Source organism: Oncorhynchus masou, chromosome 14, assembly GCF_036934945.1.
Source record: "Oncorhynchus masou masou isolate Uvic2021 chromosome 14, UVic_Omas_1.1, whole genome shotgun sequence".
Classification (NCBI taxonomy): domain Eukaryota; kingdom Metazoa; phylum Chordata; class Actinopteri; order Salmoniformes; family Salmonidae; genus Oncorhynchus; species Oncorhynchus masou.
The window spans coordinates 38,652,363-38,673,396 of NC_088225.1; positions in this window are offsets into that span (position 1 = coordinate 38,652,363).

Genomic DNA, 21,034 nt, shown 5'->3' on the forward strand with positions numbered 1-21,034 from the left:
CCCTGTGTCTCCCTCCTCCCCTCCCTGTGTCTCCTGCCTCCCCCTCCCTTTGTCTCCTTCCTCCCCCTCCCATGTGTCTCCCTCCTCCCCTCCCTGTGTCTCCCCCTCCCCCTCCCTGTGTCTCCTCCTCCCCCCTCCCTGTGTCTCCCCTCCCCCTCCCTGTGTCTCCCCCTCCCCCTCCCTGTGTCTCCCTCCTTCCACCTCCCCCTCCCCCTCCCTGTGTCTCCCTCCTTCCCCTCCCCCTCCCGGTGTCTCCCTCCTTCCCCTCCACCCCCTCCCTCCCGGTGTCTCCCTCCTTCCCCTCCACCCCCCCCCCTGTGTCTCCCTCCTTCCCCTCCCGCCCCCTCCCCTGTCTACCTCCTCCCCTCCCTGTGTCTCCCTCCCCCTTCCTGTGTCTCCCTCCTCCCCCTCTGTCTCCCTCCTCCCCCCTCCCTGTGTCTCCCTCCTTCCCTCCGGCCCCCCCTCCCTGTGCATCCCTCCTTCCCCCTCCGGCCCCCCCTCCCTGTGTCTCCCTCCTTCCCCTCCGTCCCCTCCCTGTGTATCCCTCCTTCCCCCTCCGGCCCCCCTCCCTGTGTCTCACTCCTTCCCCTCCCCTCCCGGTGTCTCCCTCCTTCCCCTCCACCCCCTCCCTGTGTCAAAGCACAGCCCCCTCCGCCCCCACTGGAGTGTCTCACCCACCAACCCCCTCCCCCTCCCTGTGTCTCCTCCTCCCCCTCCCTGTGTTTGCTCCTCCCCCTCCCTGTGTCTCCCTCCCTCCCCCTCCCTGTTTCTCCCTCCTCCCTCTCTCTGTGTCTACCTCCTCCCCTCCCTGGCAGAGAGAGCTCCCAGTCCCTGTTTCTCCCTCCTCCCCCTGTCTGTGTCTACCTCCTCCCCCTCCCTGTGTCTCCCTCCTCCCCCCTCCCTGTGTTTCCCTCCTCCCCCCCTTCCTGTGTCTCCCTCCTCCCTGTGTCTCCTCACTCCCCCTCCCTGTGTCTCCCTCCTCCCCCCTCCCTGTGTCTCCCTCCCCTGCTATAAACTCTGTAGAGGCAGCAATACTATGTTCACCTCTTCCACACTGACTTTAAAACAGAACTCAAAAGTAGCCTAGTGGTTAGAGCATTGGACAAGTAACTAGGAAGGTTGCAGGTTCAAACCCCAGAGCAGACAAGGTACAGATCTGTTGTTCTGCCCCTGAACAGGCAGTCATTGAAAATAAGAATTTGTTCTTAACTGACTTGCCTAGGTTAAATAAGTTAAAACCTTGAAATCTGTAGTTTCTTCAACTTTCCATATAGGGAGCATTTTCAGTTTTTAATTTGTTTAATTTGTGTGTGGGGAGAGGGGGAGGGGGTGTATCATTAGCAATGCTATCAAAATCTTTCTGGAGCTGTGTTTCTCTCTCTATTTCTCTCAAAGCCTCTCTGTCTCTCTCTCTCTCCTCAAAAGCCTCTCTCTCTCTCCCACATCTCTTTCTCCGAACCCCCTCTCTCTCTCTCTCTCTCTCTCTCTCTCCTCCCCAAGCTCCTCTCTTGAAATGGTCTTGAACTCCTCTCTCTGAACACCTCTCTCTATCTCTCTCTCTCTCTCTTGAAATGTCTCAGCTCTCTCTCCCCATCTCCTCTCAGTTAATTGTTGTGAACTTCGTTCTTAATTTCATTCAGGTAGGGTATATCAACAGAGAGATATATATAGAGAGGTATATCACCAGAGATATAGATAGAGGGTATATCACCAGAGAGATATAGATGAGGTATATCAACAGAGAGATATATAGAGAGGTATATCACCAGAGATATAGATAGAGGGATATCACCAGAGAGATATAGATAGAGGGTATATCACCAGATAGATATAGATATGGTATATCACCAGATATTTATAGATAGCAATGGTATATCACCAGATACCCATAGATAGAGGGTATATCACCAGAATTGAATAGATAAAGTATATCACAGAGAGATATAGATGGGGGTATATCACCAGAGATATGAAACCTAGAGAGAGTATATCACCAGAGATATAGATAAAGAGGGGTATATCACCAGAGAGATAGATGATACAGAGAGAGATAGAGGATATCAGAGAAGAGATATAGATGAGAGAGATATCAGAGATATAGATAGACGGTATATCACCAGAGATATAGATAGAGGGTATATCACCAGAGATATAGATAGGAGGTATATCACCAGAGATATATATCACCAGAGAGAGATATAGATAGAGGGTATATCACCAGAGATATAGATAGAGGAGTATATCACCAGATATATAGATAGAATATCACCAGAGATATAGATAGAGGGGTATATCACCAGAGAGATAGATAGAGGGGTATATCACCAGATATATAGATAGAGGGGTATATCACCAGAGATATAGATAGAGGGGTATATCACCAGAGATATAGATAGAGGGTATATCACCAGAGATATAGATGAGGGTATATCACCAGAGAGATATAGATAGAGGGGTATATCACCAGAGATATAGATAGAGGGTATATCACCAGAGATATAGATAAGAGAGGGTATATCACCAGAGATATAGATAGAGGGTATATCACCAGAGATATAGATAGAGGGTATATCACCAGATATAGATAGAGGGTATATCACCAGAGATATAGATAGAGCGGTATATCACCAGAGATATAGATAGAGGGGTATATCACCAGAGATATAGATAGGGGGTATATCACCAGAGATATAGATAGATAGGGGTATATCACCAGAGATACAGATAGGGTATATCACCAGAGATATAGATAGAGGGTATATCACCAGAGATATAGATAAGGGGTATATCACCAGAGATATAGATAGAGGGTATATCACCAGAGATATAGATAGAGGTGTATATCACCAGAGATATAGATAGAGGGTATATCACCAGAGATATAGATAGAGGGTATATCACCAGAGATATAGATAGAGGGTATATCACCAGATATATAGATAGAGGGTATATCACCAGAGATATAGATATAGAGGGGTATATCACCAGAGATATAGATAGAGGGTATATCACCAGAGATATAGATAGAGGGTATATCACCAGAGATATAGATAGAGGGTATATCACCAGAGATATAGATAGAGGTATATCACCAGAGATATAGATAGAGGGTATATCACCAGAGATACAGATAGAGGTATATCACCAGAGATATAGATAGAGGGTATATCACCAGAGATATAGATAGAGGGGTATATCACCAGAGATATAGATAGAGGGTATATCACCAGAGATATAGATAGAGGGTATATCACCAGAGATATAGACAGAGGGGTATATCACCAGAGATATAGATGAGGGTATATCACCAGAGATATAGATAGAGGGGTATATCACCAGAGATATAGATAGAGGGGTATATCACCAGAGATATAGATAGAGGGAGATATAGATAGAGGTATATCACCAGAGATATAGATAGAGGGGTATATCACCAGAGAGATAGATAGAGGGTATATCACCAGGAATATAGATAGATAGAGGGTATATCACCAGAGATATAGATAAGGGGTATATCACCAGAGATATAGATAGAGGGTATATCACCAGAGATATAGATAGAGGGTATATCACCAGAGATATAGATAGAGGGGTATATCACCAGATATATAGATAGAGGTATATCACCAGATATATAGATAGGGTATATCACCAGAGATATAGATAGAGGGGTATATCACCAGAGATATAGATAGAGGGGTATATCACCAGAGATATAGATAGAGGGTATATCACCAGAGATATAGATAGAGGGTATATCACCAGAGATATAGATAGAGGGGTATATCACCAGAGATATAGATAGAGGGGTATCACCAGAGATATAGATAGAGGGTATATCACCAGAGATATAGATAGAGGGTATATCACCAGAGATATACCAGAGATATAGATGGGGTATATCACCAGAGATATAGATAGAGGGGTATATCACCAGAGATATAGATAGAGGGTATATCACCAGAGATATAGATAGAGGGGTATATCACCAGAGATACAGATAGAGGTATATCACCAGAGATATAGATAGAGGGTATATCACCAGAGATATAGATAGAGGTATATCACCGAGATATAGATAGGGGTATATCACCAGAGATATAGATAGGGTATATCACCAGAGATATAGATAGAGCAGTATATCACCAGAGATATAGATAGAGGGTATATCACCAGAGATATAGATGAGGGTATATCACCAGAGATATAGATAGAGGGTATATCACCAGAGATATAGATAGAGGTATATCACCAGAGATATAGATAGAGGTATATCACCAGAGATATAGATAGAGGATATAGATAGAGATATATCACCAGAGATATAGATAGAGGAGTATATCGCAGAGATATAGATAAGGTATATCACCAGAGATATAGATAGAGGGTATATCCCGGAGATATAGATAGAGGGTATATCACCAGAGATATAGATCCTCCCCTCACCAGAGATATAGATGAGGGTATATCACCAGAGATATAGATCCCCTATATCACCAGAGATATAGATAAGGGGTATATCACCAGAGATATAGATGTGGGTATATCACCAGAGATATAGATAGAGGGGTATATCACCAGAGATATAGATAGAGGTATATCACCAGAGATATAGATAGAGGGTATATCACCAGAGATATAGATAGAGGGTATATCACCAGAGATATAGACAGAGGGTATATCACCAGAGATATAGACAGGGTATATCACCCAGAGATATAGATAGAGGGTATATCACCAGAGATATAGATAAGAGGGTATATCACCAGAGATATAGATAGAGGTATATCACCAGAGATATAGATAGAGGGGTATATCACCAGAGATATAGATGTTTGGTATATCACCAGAGATATAGATAGAGGGGTATATCACCAGAGATATAGATAGAGGGTATATCACCAGAGATATAGATAGTGTATATCACCAGAGATATAGATAGAGGGGTATATCACCAGAGATATAGATGAGGTATATCACCAGAGATATAGATAGAGGGTATATCACCAGAGATATAGATAGTTATATCACCAGAGATATAGATGAGGGGTATATCACCAGAGATATAGATAGAGGGTATATCACCAGAGATATAGATAGAGGGTATATCACCAGAGATATAGATAGAGGGGTAAATCACCAGATATTTATAGATAGAGGGGTAAATCACCATTTACTGATAGAGGGTAAATCACAGATATAGATAGAGGGTAAATCACCAGAGATATAGATAGGGTATATCACCAGAGATATAGATAGAGGGTATATCACCAGAGATATAGATAGAGGTATATCACCAGAGATATAGATAGAGAGATATAGATGAGGGTATGCCAGAGATATAGATAAGAGATAGGTATATCACCAAAGTATAGATAGAGGGGTATATCACCAGATATGTAGATAGAGGGTATATCACCAGAGATATAGATAAGGGTATATCACCAGAGATAGATAGAGGGTATATCACCAGAGATATAGATAGAGGGTATATCACCAGATATATAGATGAGGGGTATATCACCAGAGATATAGATAGAGGGGTATATCACCAGAGATATAGATAAGGGGGTATATCACCAGAGATATAGATAGAACCGGTATATCACCAGAGATATAGATAGAGCGGTATATCACCAGGATATAGATAGAGGTATATCACCAGAGATATAGATGACCTATATCACCAGAGATATAGATAGAGGTATATCACCATAGATATAGATAGAGGGTATATCACCAGAGATATAGATAGGGGGTATATCACCAGAGATATAGATAGGGGGTATATCACCAGAGAGATATAGATAGGGTATATCACCAGAGATATAGATAGAGGTATATCACCAGATATATAGATAGAGGGTATATCACCAGAGATATAGATAGAGGGGTATATCACCAGATATATAGATAGAGGGTATATCACCAGAGATATAGATAGAGGGTATATCACCAGAGATATAGATAGGGGGGTATATCACCAGATATATATAGATAGAGGGTATATCACCAGATATATAGATAGAGGGGTATATCACCAGATATATAGATAGAGGGTATATCACCAGAGATATAGATAGAGGGTATATCACCATAGATATAGATAGAGGGGTATATCACCAGAGATATAGATAGAGGGGTATATCACCAGAGATATAGATAGAGGGTATATCACCAGAGATATAGATAGAGGGTATATCACCAGAGATATAGATAGAGGGTATATCACCAGAGATATAGATAGAGGGTATATCACCAGAGATATAGATAGAGGGGTATATCACCAGAGATATAGATAGAGGGTATATCACCAGATATATAGATAGAGGGTATATCACCAGAGATATAGATAGAGGGGTATATCACCAGAGATATAGATGGAGGGTATATCACCAGATATATAGATAGAGGGGGTATATCACCAGATATATATAGATAGAGGGGTATATCACCAGAGATATAGATAGAGGGTATATCACCAGATATATAGATAGAGGGGTATATCACCAGATATATATATAGATAGAGGGTATATCACCAGAGATATAGATAGAGGGTATATCACCAGAGATATAGATAGAGGGGTATATCACCAGAGATATAGATAGAGGGGTATATAACCAGATATATAGATTGAGGGGTATATCACCAGAGATATAGATAGAGGGGTATATCACCAGAGATATAGACAGAGGGGTATATCACCAGAGATATAGATAGAGGGGTATATCACCAGAGATATAGATAGAGGGGTATATCACCAGAGATATAGATAGAGGGGTATATCACCAGAGATATAGATAGAGGGGTATATCACCAGAGATATAGATAGAGGGGTATATCACCAGAGATATAGATAGAGGGGTATATCACCAGAGATATAGATAGAGGGGTATATCACCAGAGATACAGATAGAGGGGTATATCACCAGAGATATAGATAGAGGGGTATATCACCAGAGATATAGATAGAGGGTATATCACCAGAGATATAGATAGAGGGTATATCACCAGAGATATAGATAGAGGGTATATCACCAGAGATATAGATAGAGGGGTATATCACCAGAGATATAGATAGGAGGGGTATATCACCAGAGAGATATAGATAGAGGTATATCACCAGATATTTATAGATAGAGGGTATATCACCAGAGATATAGATAGAGGTATATCACCAGAGATATAGATAGAGGTATATCACCAGAGATATAGATAGAGGGTATATCACCATAGAGATATATCACCAGAGATATAGATAGGGTATATCACCAGAGATATAGATAGAGGGGGTATATCACCAGAGATATAGATAGAGGGTATATCACCATAGATATAGATAGAGGGTATATCACCAGAGATATAGATAGAGGGGTATATCACCAGAGATAAATAGATAAGAGGGTATATCACCAGAGATATAGATAGAGGGTATATCACCAGAGATATAGATAGAGGGGTATATCACCAGAGATATAGATAAGAGGGGTATATCACCAGAGATATAGATAGAGGGGTATATCACCAGAGATATAGATAGAGGGGTATATCACCAGAGATATAGATAGAGGGGTATATCACCAGAGATATAGATAGAGGGTATATCACCAGATATATAGATAGAGGGTATATCACCAGAGATATAGATAGAGGGGTATATCACCAGAGATATAGATAGAGGAGTATATCACCAGAGATACAGATAGAGGGTATATCACCAGAGATATAGATAGAGGGTATATCACCAGAGATATAGATAGAGGGTATATCACCAGAGATATAGATAGAGGGTATATCACCAGAGATATAGATAGAGGGTATATCACCAGAGATATAGATTGAGGGGTATATCACCAGAGATATAGATAGAGGGGTATATCACCAGAGAGATATAGAGAGAGGGGTATATCACCAGATATATAGATAGAGGGGTATATCACCAGAGATATAGATAGAGGGGTATATCACCAGAGATATAGATAGAGGGCATATCACCAGAGATATAGATAGAGGGGGTATATAACCAGATATATAGATTGAGGGGTATATCACCAGAGATATAGATAGAGGGGTATATCACCAGAGATATAGACAGAGGGTATATCACCAGAGATATAGATAGAGGGGTATATCACCAGAGATATAGATAGAGGGGGTATATCACCAGAGATATAGATAGAGGTATATCACCAGAGATATAGATAAGGGTATATCACCAGAGATATAGATAGAGGGGTATATCACCAGAGATATAGATAGAGGGGTATATCACCAGAGATATAGATAGAGGGGTATATCACCAGAGATACAGATAGAGGGTATATCACCAGAGATATAGATAGAGGGGGTATATCACCAGAGATATAGATAGAGGGTATATCACCAGAGATATAGATAGAGGGGTATATCACCAGAGATATAGATAGAGGGGTATATCACCAGAGATATAGATAGAGGGTATATCACCAGAGATATAGATAGAGGTATATCACCAGAGATATAGATAGAGGGGTATATCACCAGAGATATAGATAGAGGGTATATCACCAGATATTTATAGATAGAGGGTAAATCACCAGAGATATAGATAGAGGGTATATCACCAGAGATATAGATAGAGGGTATATCACCAGAGATATAGATAGAGGGTATATCACCAGAGATATAGATAGAGGGTATATCACCAGAGATATATAGATAGAGGGGTATATCACCAGAGATATAGATAGAGGTATATCACCAGAGAGATAGATAGAGGGGTATATCACCAGAGATATAGATAGAGGGTATATCACCAGATATGTAGATAGAGGGGTATATCACCAGAGATATAGATAGAGGGTATATCACCAGAGAGATAGATAGAGGGTATATCACCAGAGATATAGATAGAGGGTATATCACCAGATATATAGATAGAGGGGTATATCACCAGAGATATAGATAGAGGGGTATATCACCAGAGATATAGATAGAGGGTATATCACCAGAGATATAGATAGAGCGGTATATCACCAGAGATATAGATAGAGCGGTATATCACCAGAGATATAGATAGAGGGTATATCACCAGAGATATAGATAGAGGGTATATCACCAGATTTATAGATAGAGGGGTATATCACCAGAGATATAGATAGAGGGTATATCACCATAGATATAGATAGAGGGTATATCACCAGAGATATAGATAGAGGGTATATCACCAGAGATATAGATAGAGGGGTATATCACCAGAGATATAGATAGAGGTATATCACCAGATATATAGATAGAGGGGTATATCACCAGAGATATAGATAGAGGGTATATCACCAGATATATAGATAGAGGGTATATCACCAGAGAGATATAGATAGAGGTATATCACCAGAGATATAGATAGAGGGTATATCACCAGATATAGATAGAGGGTATATCACCAGATATATAGATAGAGGTATATCACCAGATATAGATAGATGGGTATATCACCAGAGATATAGATAGAGGTGTATATCACCATAGATATAGATAGAGGTATATCACCAGAGATATAGATAGAGGGGGTATATCACCAGAGATATAGATAGAGGTATATCACCAGAGAGATATAGATAGAGGGGTATATCACCAGAGATATAGATAGAGGGGTATATCACCAGAGATATAGATAGAGGGTATATCACCAGAGATATAGATAGAGGGTATATCACCAGATATATAGATAGAGGGGTATATCACCAGAGATATAGATAGAGGGTATATCACCAGAGATATAGATAGAGGGGTATATCACCAGAGATATAGATAGAGGGGTATATCACCAGAGATATAGATAGAGGTATATCAAGAGAGATATAGATAAGGGGTATATCACCAGAGATATAGATAGAGGGTATATCACCAGAGATATAGATAGAGTATATCACCAGAGATATAGATAGAGCGGTATATCACCAGAGATATAGATAGAGGTATATAACCAGATATATAGAGGGTATATCACCAGAGATATAGATAGAGGGTATATCACCAGAGATATAGATAGAGGGGGTATATCACCAGAGATATAGACAGAGGGGTATATCACCAGAGATATAGATAGAGGTATATCACCAGAGATATAGATAGAGGGTATATCACCAGAGATATAGATAGAGGGTATATCACCAGAGATATAGATAGAGGGTATATCACCAGAGATATAGATATATATCACCAGATATAGATAGGGGGTATATCACCAGAGATATAGATAGAGGGTATATCACCAGAGATATAGATAGAGGGGCATATCACCAGAGAGATATAGATAGAGGGTATATCACCAGAGATATAGATAGAGGGGGTATATCACCAGATATATAGATAGAATTGTTATATCACCAGATATATAGATAGAGGGGAGTATATCACCAGAGATATAGATAGGAGGGGTATATCACCAGAGATATAGATAGAGGGGTATATCACCAGAGATATAGAGGGGTATATCACCAGAGAGATATAGATAGAGGTATATCTGTATCACCAGATATATAGATATATATAGATATATAGGGGTATATCACCAGAGATATAGATAGAGGGTATATCTGTATATCACCAGAGATATAGATAGAGGGGTATATCACCAGAGATATAGATAGAGGGGTATATCACCAGATATATAGATAGAGGGGTATATCACCAGAGATATAGATATATCACCAGGAGTGGGTATATCACCAGAGATATATCTGATGGAGGGGTATATCACCAGAGATATAGATGAGGGGTATATCACCAGATATATATAGATAGGGATAGTATATCACCAGAGATATAGATAGAGGGGTATATCACCAGAGAGATATAGATAGGGTATATCACCAGATATATATAGATAGAGGGTATATCACCAGAGATATAGAGGGGTATATCACCAGAGAGATATAGATAGAGGGGTATATCACCAGATATATAGATAGAGGGGCATATCACCAGATATATAGATATCACAGATATAGAGGGGTATATCACCAGAGATATAGATAGAGGGGTATATCACCAGAGATATAGATAGAGGGGTATATCACCAGAGATATAGATAGAGGTATATCACCAGAGATATAGATAGAGGGTATATCACCAGAGATATAGATAGAGGTATATCACCAGAGATATAGATAGAGGGTATATCACCAGAGATATAGATAGAGGGGTATATCACCAGAGATATAGATGAGGTATATCACCAGAGAGATATAGATAGAGGGGTATATCACCAGAGATACAGATAGAGGGGTATATCACCAGAGATATAGATAGAGGGGGTATATCACCAGAGATATAGATAGAGGGGTATATCACCAGAGATATAGATAGAGGGGTATATCACCAGAGATATAGATAGAGGGGTATATCACCAGAGATATAGATAGAGGGGTATATCACCAGAGATATAGATAGAGGGTATATCACCAGAGATATAGATAGAGGGGTATATCACCAGAGATATAGATAGAGGGGTATATCACCAGGATATATAGAGGGCATATCACTAGAGATATAGATAAAGATATAGATAGGGGTGAAATCACCAGAGATATAGATAGAGGGGTATATCACCAGAGATATAGATAGAGGGGGCATATCACCAGAGATATAGATAGAGGGGTATATCACCAGAGATATAGATAGAGGGGTATATCACCAGAGATATAGATAGAGGGGTATATCACCAGAGATATAGATAGAGGGGTATATCACCAGAGATATAGATAGAGGGGTATATCACCAGAGATATAGATAGAGGGGTATATCACCAGAGATATAGATAGGGGTATATCACCAGAGATATAGATAGAGGGGTATATCACCAGAGATATAGATAGAGGGGTATATCACCAGAGATATAGATAGAGGGGTATATCACCAGAGATATAGATAGAGGGGTATATCACCAGATATATAGATAGAGGTATATCACCAGAGATATAGATAGAGGTATATAACCAGAGATATAGATAGAGGAGTATATCACCAGAGATATATAGAGGGGTATATCACCAGAGATATAGAGAGGTATATCACCAGAGGGGATAGAGGGGCATATCACCAGAGATATAGATAGAGGGTATATCACCAGAGATATAGATAGAGGGGGTATATCACCAGAGATATAGATAGAGGGTATATCACCAGAGATATAGATAGAGGGGTATATCACCAGAGATATAGATAGAGGGGTATATCACCAGAGAGATATAGATAGAGGGGTATATCACCAGAGATATAGATAGAGGGGTATATCACCAGAGATATAGATAGAGGGGTATATCACCAGAGATATAGATAGAGGGTATATCACCAGATATATAGATAGATATCGCAGAGATATAGATAGAGGGTATATCACCAGAGATATAGATAGAGGGTATATCACCAGAGATATAGATAGAGGGTATATCACCAGAGATATAGATAGAGGGGTATATCACCAGAGATATAGATAGAGGGGTATATCACCAGAGATATAGATAGAGGGTATATCACCAGAGATATAGATAGAGGGGGTATATCACCAGAGATATAGATAGAGGGTATATCACCAGAGATATAGATAGAGGGTATATCACCAGAGATATAGATAGAGGGGTATATCACCAGAGATATAGATAGAGGGCATATCACCAGAGATATAGATAGAGGGCATATCACCAGAGATATAGAGATATAGAGATATAGATAGAGGGGCATATCACCAGAGATATAGATAGAGGGTATATCACCAGAGATATAGATAGAGGTATATCACCAGAGATATAGATAGAGGGGTATATCACCAGAGATATAGATAGAGGGGTATATCACCAGAGATATAGATAGATATCACCAGAGATATAGATAGAGGGTATATCACCAGAGATATAGATAGAGGGTATATCACCAGAGATATAGATAGAGGGGTATATCACCAGAGATATAGATAGAGGGGTATATCACCAGAGATATAGATAGAGGGGTATATCACCAGAGATATAGATAGAGGGGGTATATCACCAGAGATATAGATAGAGGGTATATCATAGAGGGGGTATATCAGAGATATAGATAGAGGGTATATCACCAGAGATATAGATAGAGGGTATATCACCAGAGATATAGATAGAGGGGTATATCACCAGAGATATAGATAGAGGGGTATATCACCAGAGATATAGATAGAGGGGCATATCACCAGAGATATAGATAGAGGGTATATCACCAGAGATATAGATAGAGGGGTATATCACCAGAGATATAGATAGATATATCACCAGATATAGATAGAGGTATATCACCAGATATATAGATAGAGGTATATCACCAGAGATATAGATAGAGGGGTATATCACCAGAGATATAGATAGAGGGGTATATCACCAGAGATATAGATAGAGGGTATATCACCAGAGATATAGATAGAGGGGTATATCACCAGAGATATAGATAGAGGGGTATATCACCAGAGATATAGATAGAGGTATATCAGAGATATAGATAGAGATATATAGATAGAGGGGTATATCACCAGATATATAGATTGAGGGGTATATCACCAGAGATATAGATAGAGGGGTATATCACCAGAGATATAGATAGAGGGGTATATCACCAGAGATATAGATAGAGGGGTATATCACCAGAGATATAGATAGAGGGGTATATCACCAGATATATAGATAGAGGGGTATATCACCAGAGATATAGATAGAGGTATATCAGATAGAGGGGTATATCACCAGAGATATAGATAGAGGGGTATATCACCAGAGATATAGATAGAGGGGTATATCACCAGAGATATAGATAGAGGGTATATCACCAGAGATATAGATAGAGGGGTATATCACCAGAGATATAGATAGAGGGGTATATCACCAGAGATATAGATAGAGGGGTATATCACCAGAGATATAGATAGAGGGTATATCACCAGAGAGATAGATAGAGGGGTATATCACCAGAGATATAGATAGAGGGTATATCACCAGAGATATAGATAGAGGGGTATATCACCAGAGATATAGATAGAGGGGTATATCACCAGAGATATAGATAGGGGGTATATCACCAGAGATATAGATAGAGGGGTATATCACCAGAGATATAGATAGAGGGGTATATCACCAGAGATATAGATAGAGGGGTATATCACCAGAGATATAGATAGAGGGGTATATCACCAGAGATATAGATAGAGGGGGTATATCACCAGATATATAGATAGAGGTATATCACCAGAGATATAGATAGAGGGTATATCACCAGAGATATAGATAGAGGGGTATATCACCAGAGATATAGATAGAGGGGTATATCACCAGAGATATAGATAGAGGGGTATATCACCAGAGATATAGATAGAGGGGTATATCACCAGAGATATAGATAGAGGGTATATCACCAGAGATATAGATAGAGGGGTATATCACCAGAGATATAGATAGAGGGGTATATCACCAGAGATATAGATAGAGGGGTATATCACCAGAGATATAGATAGAGGGGTATATCACCAGAGATATAGATAGAGGGGTATATCACATAGATATAGATAGAGGTATATCACCAGAGATATAGATAGAGGGGTATATCACCAGAGATATAGATAGAGGGTATATCACCAGAGATATAGATAGAGGGGTATATCACCAGATATATAGATAGAGGGTATATCACCAGAGATATAGATAGAGGGTATATCACCAGATATATAGATAGAGGGGTATATCACCAGAGATATAGATAGAGGTATATCACCAGAGATATAGATAGAGGGGTATATCACCAGATATATAGATAGAGGGGTATATCACCAGATATATAGATAGAGGTATATCACCAGATATATAGATAGAGGGTATATCACCAGAGATATAGATAGAGGGGGTATCACCATAGATATAGATAGAGGTATATCAGAGATATAGATAGAGGGGTATATCACCAGAGATATAGATAGAGGGTATATCACCAGAGATATAGATAGAGGGGTATATCACCAGAGATATAGATAGAGGGGCATATCACCAGAGATATAGATAGAGGGGTATATCACCAGAGATATAGATAGAGGGTATATCACCAGAGATATAGATAGAGGGGTATATCACCAGAGATATAGATAGAGGGGTATATCACCAGAGATATAGATAGAGGGTATATCACCAGAGATATAGATAGAGGGGTATATCACCAGATATATAGATAGAGAGGTATATCACCAGAGATATAGATAGAGGGGCATATCACCAGAGATATAGATAGAGGGTATATCACCAGAGAGATATAGATAGAGGGGTATATCACCAGATATTTATAGATAGAGGGTATATCACCAGAGATATAGATAAGGGGTATATCACCAGAGATATAGATAGAGGGGCATATCACCAGAGATATAGATAGAGGGGTATATCAACCAGAGATATAGATAGAGGGGTATATCACCAGAGATATATATCATATATAGATAGAGGGTATATCACCAGATATATAGATAGAGGGGTATATCACCAGAGATATAGATAGAGGGGTATATCACCAGAGATATAGATAGAGGGGTATATCACAGAGATATAGATAGAGGGGTATATCACCAGAGATATAGATAGATTATATCACCAGAGATATAGATAGAGGGTAGATATAGATAGGGGTATATCACCAGAGATATAGATAGAGGGGTATATCATATAGATAGAGGGTATATCACCAGAGATATAGATAGAGGGGTATATCACCAGAGATATAGATAGAGGGGTATATAACCAGATATATAGATTGAGGGGTATATCACCAGAGATATAGATAGAGGGGTATATCACCAGATATAGACAGAGGGGTATATCACCAGAGATATAGATAGAGGGGTATATCACCAGAGATATAGATAGAGGGGTATATCACCATATATAGATAGAGGGGTATATCACCAGAGATATAGATAGAGGGGTATATCACCAGAGATATAGATAGAGGGGTATATCACCAGAGATATAGATAGAGGGGTATATCACCAGAGATATAGATAGAGGGGTATATCACCAGAGATATAGATAGAGGGGTATATCACCAGAGATATAGATAGAGGGGTATATCACCAGAGATATAGATAGAGGGGTATATCACCAGAGATATAGATAGAGGTATATCACCAGAGATATAGATAGAGGGGTATATCACCAGAGATATAGATAGAGGGTATATCACCAGATATATATAGATAGAGGGGTATATCACAGAGATATAGATAGAGGGTATATCACCAGAGATATAGATAGAGGGGTATATCACCAGAGATATAGATAGAGGTATATCACCAGAGATATAGATAGAGGTATATCACCAGAGATATAGATAGAGGGGTATATCACCAGAGATATAGATAGAGGGTATATCACCAGAGATATAGATAGAGGGTATATCACCAGAGATATAGATAGAGGGGTATATCACCAGAGATATAGATAGAGGGGTATATCACCAGAGATATAGATAGAGGGGCATATCACCAGAGATATAGATAGAGGGGTATATCACCAGAGATATAGATAGAGGGGTATATCACCAGAGATATAGATAGAGGGTATATCACCAGAGATATAGATAGAGGTATATCACCAGAGATATAGATAGAGGGTATATCACCAGAGATATAGATAGAGGGGTATATCAACAGATATAGATAGAGGGTATATCACCAGAGATATAGATAGAGGGTATATCACCAGAGATATAGATAGAGGGGTATATCACCAGAGATATAGATAGAGGGGTATATCACCAGAGATATAGATAGAGGGGGTATATCACCAGAGATATAGATAGAGGGGTATATCACCAGAGATATAGATAGAGGTATATCACCAGAGAGAGATATATATAGATAGAGGGTATATCACCAGAGATATAGATAGAGGGTATATCACCAGAGATATAGATAGAGGGTATATCACCAGATATATAGATAGATAGAGATATAGATAGAGGGGTATATCACCAGAGATATAGATAGAGGGGTATATCACCAGAGATATAGATAGAGGGGTATATCACCAGGGATATATCACCAGAGATATAGATAGAGGGTATATCACCAGAGATATAGATAGAGGGGTATATCACCAGAGATATAGATAGAGGGGTATATCACCAGAGATATAGATAGAGGGGTATATCACCAGATATAGATAGAGGGTATATCACCAGAGATATAGATAGAGGGTATATCACCAGAGAGATAGATAGAGGGGGTATATCACCAGAGATATAGATAGAGGGGTATATCACCAGATATATAGATAGAGGGTATATCACCAGAGATATAGATAGAGGGGTATATCACCAGAGATATAGATAGAGGGGTATATCACCAGAGATATAGATAGAGGGTATATCACCAGAGATATAGATAGAGGGGTATATCACCAGATATATAGATAGAGGGGTATATCACCAGATATATAGATAGAGGGGCATATCACCAGATATATAGATAGATAGAGGGTATATCACCAGAGATATAGATAGAGGGGGTATATCACCAGAGATATAGATAGAGGGTATATCACCAGAGATATAGATAGAGGGGTATATCACCAGAGATATAGATAGAGGGGTATATCACCAGAGATATAGATAGAGGGGCATATCACCAGAGATATAGATAGAGGTATATCACCAGATATATAGATAGAGGGGTATATCACCAGATATATAGATAGAGGGGTATATCACCAGAGATATAGATAGAGGGGTATATCACCAGATATAGATAGAGGGTATATCACCAGATATATAGATAGAGGGTATATCACCAGATATATAGATAGAGGTATATCACCAGAGATATAGATAGAGGGGTATATCACCAGAGATATAGATAGAGGGGGTATATCACCAGATATATATAGATAGAGGTATATCACCAGAGATATAGATAGAGGGGTATATCACCAGAGATATAGATAGAGGGGTATATCACCAGAGATATAGATAGAGGGGTATATCAACAGAGATATAGATAGAGGGTATATCACCAGAGATATAGATAGAGGGGGTATATCACCAGATATATATAGATAGAGGTATATCACCAGAGATATAGATAGAGGGGTATATCACCAGAGATATAGATAGAGGGGTATATCACCAGAGATATAGATAGAGGGGTATATCACCAGAGATATAGATAGAGGGCATCACCAGAGATATAGATAGAGGGGCATATCACCAGAGATATAGATAGAGGGGTATATCACCAGAGATATAGATAGAGGGGTATATCACCAGAGATATAGATAGAGGGGTATATCACCAGAGATATAGATAGAGGGGTATATCACCAGAGATATAGATAGAGGGTATATCACCAGAGATATAGATAGAGGGTATATCACCAGAGATATAGATAGAGGGGGTATATCACCAGAGATATAGATAGAGGGTATATCACCAGAGATATAGATAGAGGGGTATATCACCAGAGATATAGATAGAGGGGTATATCACCAGAGATATAGATAGAGGGGGCATATCACCAGAGATATAGATGAGGGCATATCACCAGAGATATAGATAGAGGGGGTATCACCAGAGATATAGATAGAGGGGTATATATATCACCAGAGATATAGATAGAGGGGATATCACCAGAGATATAGATAGAGGGTATATCACCAGAGATATAGATAGAGGGGGTATATCACCAGATATATAGATAGAGGTATATCACCAGAGATATAGATAGAGGGGTATATCACCAGAGATATAGATAGAGGGGTATATCACCAGATATAGATAGAGGGGTATATCACCAGATATATAGGGTATATCACCAGAGATATAGATAGAGGGTATATCACCAGAGATATAGATAGAGGGTATATCACCAGAGATATAGATAGAGGGTATATCACCAGAGATATAGATAGAGGGTATATCACCAGAGATATAGATAGAGGGGTATATCACCAGAGATATAGATAGAGGGGTATATCACCAGATATATAGATAGAGGGTATATCACCAGAGATATAGATAGAGGGGTATATCACCATAGATATAGATAGAGGGTATATCACCAGAGATATAGATAGAGGGTATATCACCAGAGATATAGATAGAGGGGTATATCACCAGAGATATAGATAGAGGGGTAAATCACCAGAGATATAGAGATATATCACCAGAGATATAGATAGGGGTATATCACCAGAGATATAGATAGAGGGGTATATCACCAGAGATATAGATAGAGGGGTATATCACCAGATATATAGATAGAGGGGTATATCACCAGAGATATAGATAGAGGGTATATCACCAGAGATATAGATAGAGGGTATATCACCAGATATATAGATAGAGGGGTATATCACCAGAGATATAGATAGAGGGGTATATCACCAGAGATATAGATAGAGGGTATATCACCAGAGATATAGATAGAGGGTATATCACCAGAGAGATATAGATAGAGGGTATATCACCAGATATTTATAGATAGAGGGTAAATCACCAGAGATATAGATAGAGGGGTATATCACCAGAGATATAGATAGAGGGGTATATCACCAGAGATATAGATAGAGGGTATATCACCAGAGATATAGATAGAGGGGTATATCACCAGAGATATAGATAGAGGGTATATCACCAGAGATATAGATAGAGGGTATATCACCAGAGATATAGATAGAGGGGTATATCACCAGAGATATAGATAGAGGGGTATATCACCAGATATGTAGATAGAGGGGGTATATCACCAGAGATAGATATATATCACCAGAGAGATAGATAGAGGGGTATATCACCAGAGATATATAGATAGAGATAGAGGGTATATCACCAGAGATATAGATAGAGGTATATCACCAGAGATATAGATAGAGGGGTATATCACCAGAGATATAGATAGAGGGGTATATCACCAGAGATATAGATGAAAGATATCACCAGAGATATAGATAGAGGGGTATATCACCAGAGATATAGATAGAGGGGTATATCACCAGAGATATAGATAGAGGGGTATATCACCAGAGATATAGATAGAGGGGTATATCACCAGAGATATAGATAGAGGGGTATATCACCAGAGATATAGATAGGGTATATCACCAGAGATATAGATAGAGGGTATATCACCAGAGATATAGATAGAGGGGTATATCACCAGAGATATAGATAGAGGGGTATATCACCAGAGATATAGATAGAGGGGTATATCACCAGAGATATAGATAGAGGGGTATATCACCAGAGATATAGATAGAGGGGTATATAGATATATAGATAGAGGGGTATATCACCAGAGATATAGATAGAGGGGCATATCACCAGAGATATAGATAGAGGGGTATATCACCAGAGATATAGATAGAGGTATATCACCAGAGATATAGATAGAGGGTATATCACCAGAGATATAGATAGAGGGGTATATCACCAGAGATATAGATAGAGGGTATATCACCAGAGATATAGATAGAGGGTATATCACCAGAGATATAGATAGAGGGGTATATCACCAGAGATATAGATAGAGGGGTATATCACCAGAGATATAGATAGAGGGTATATCACCAGAGATATAGATAGAGGGGTATATCACCAGATATATAGATAGAGGGGTATATCACCAGAGATATAGATAGAGGGGTATATCACCAGAGATATAGATAGAGGGGTATATCACCAGAGATATAGATAGAGGGGTATATCACCAGAGATATAGATAGAGGGGTATATCACCAGAGATATAGATAGAGGGGTATATCACCAGAGATATAGATAGAGGGTATATCACCAGAGATATAGATAGAGGGGTATTTCATATCACCAGAGATATAGATAGAGGGGTATATCACCAGAGATATAGATAGAGGGTATATCACCAGAGATATAGATAGAGGGGTATATCACCAGAGATATAGATAGAGGGGTATATCACCAGATATATAGATAGAGGTATATCACCAGAGATATAGATAGAGGGGTATATCACCAGAGATAT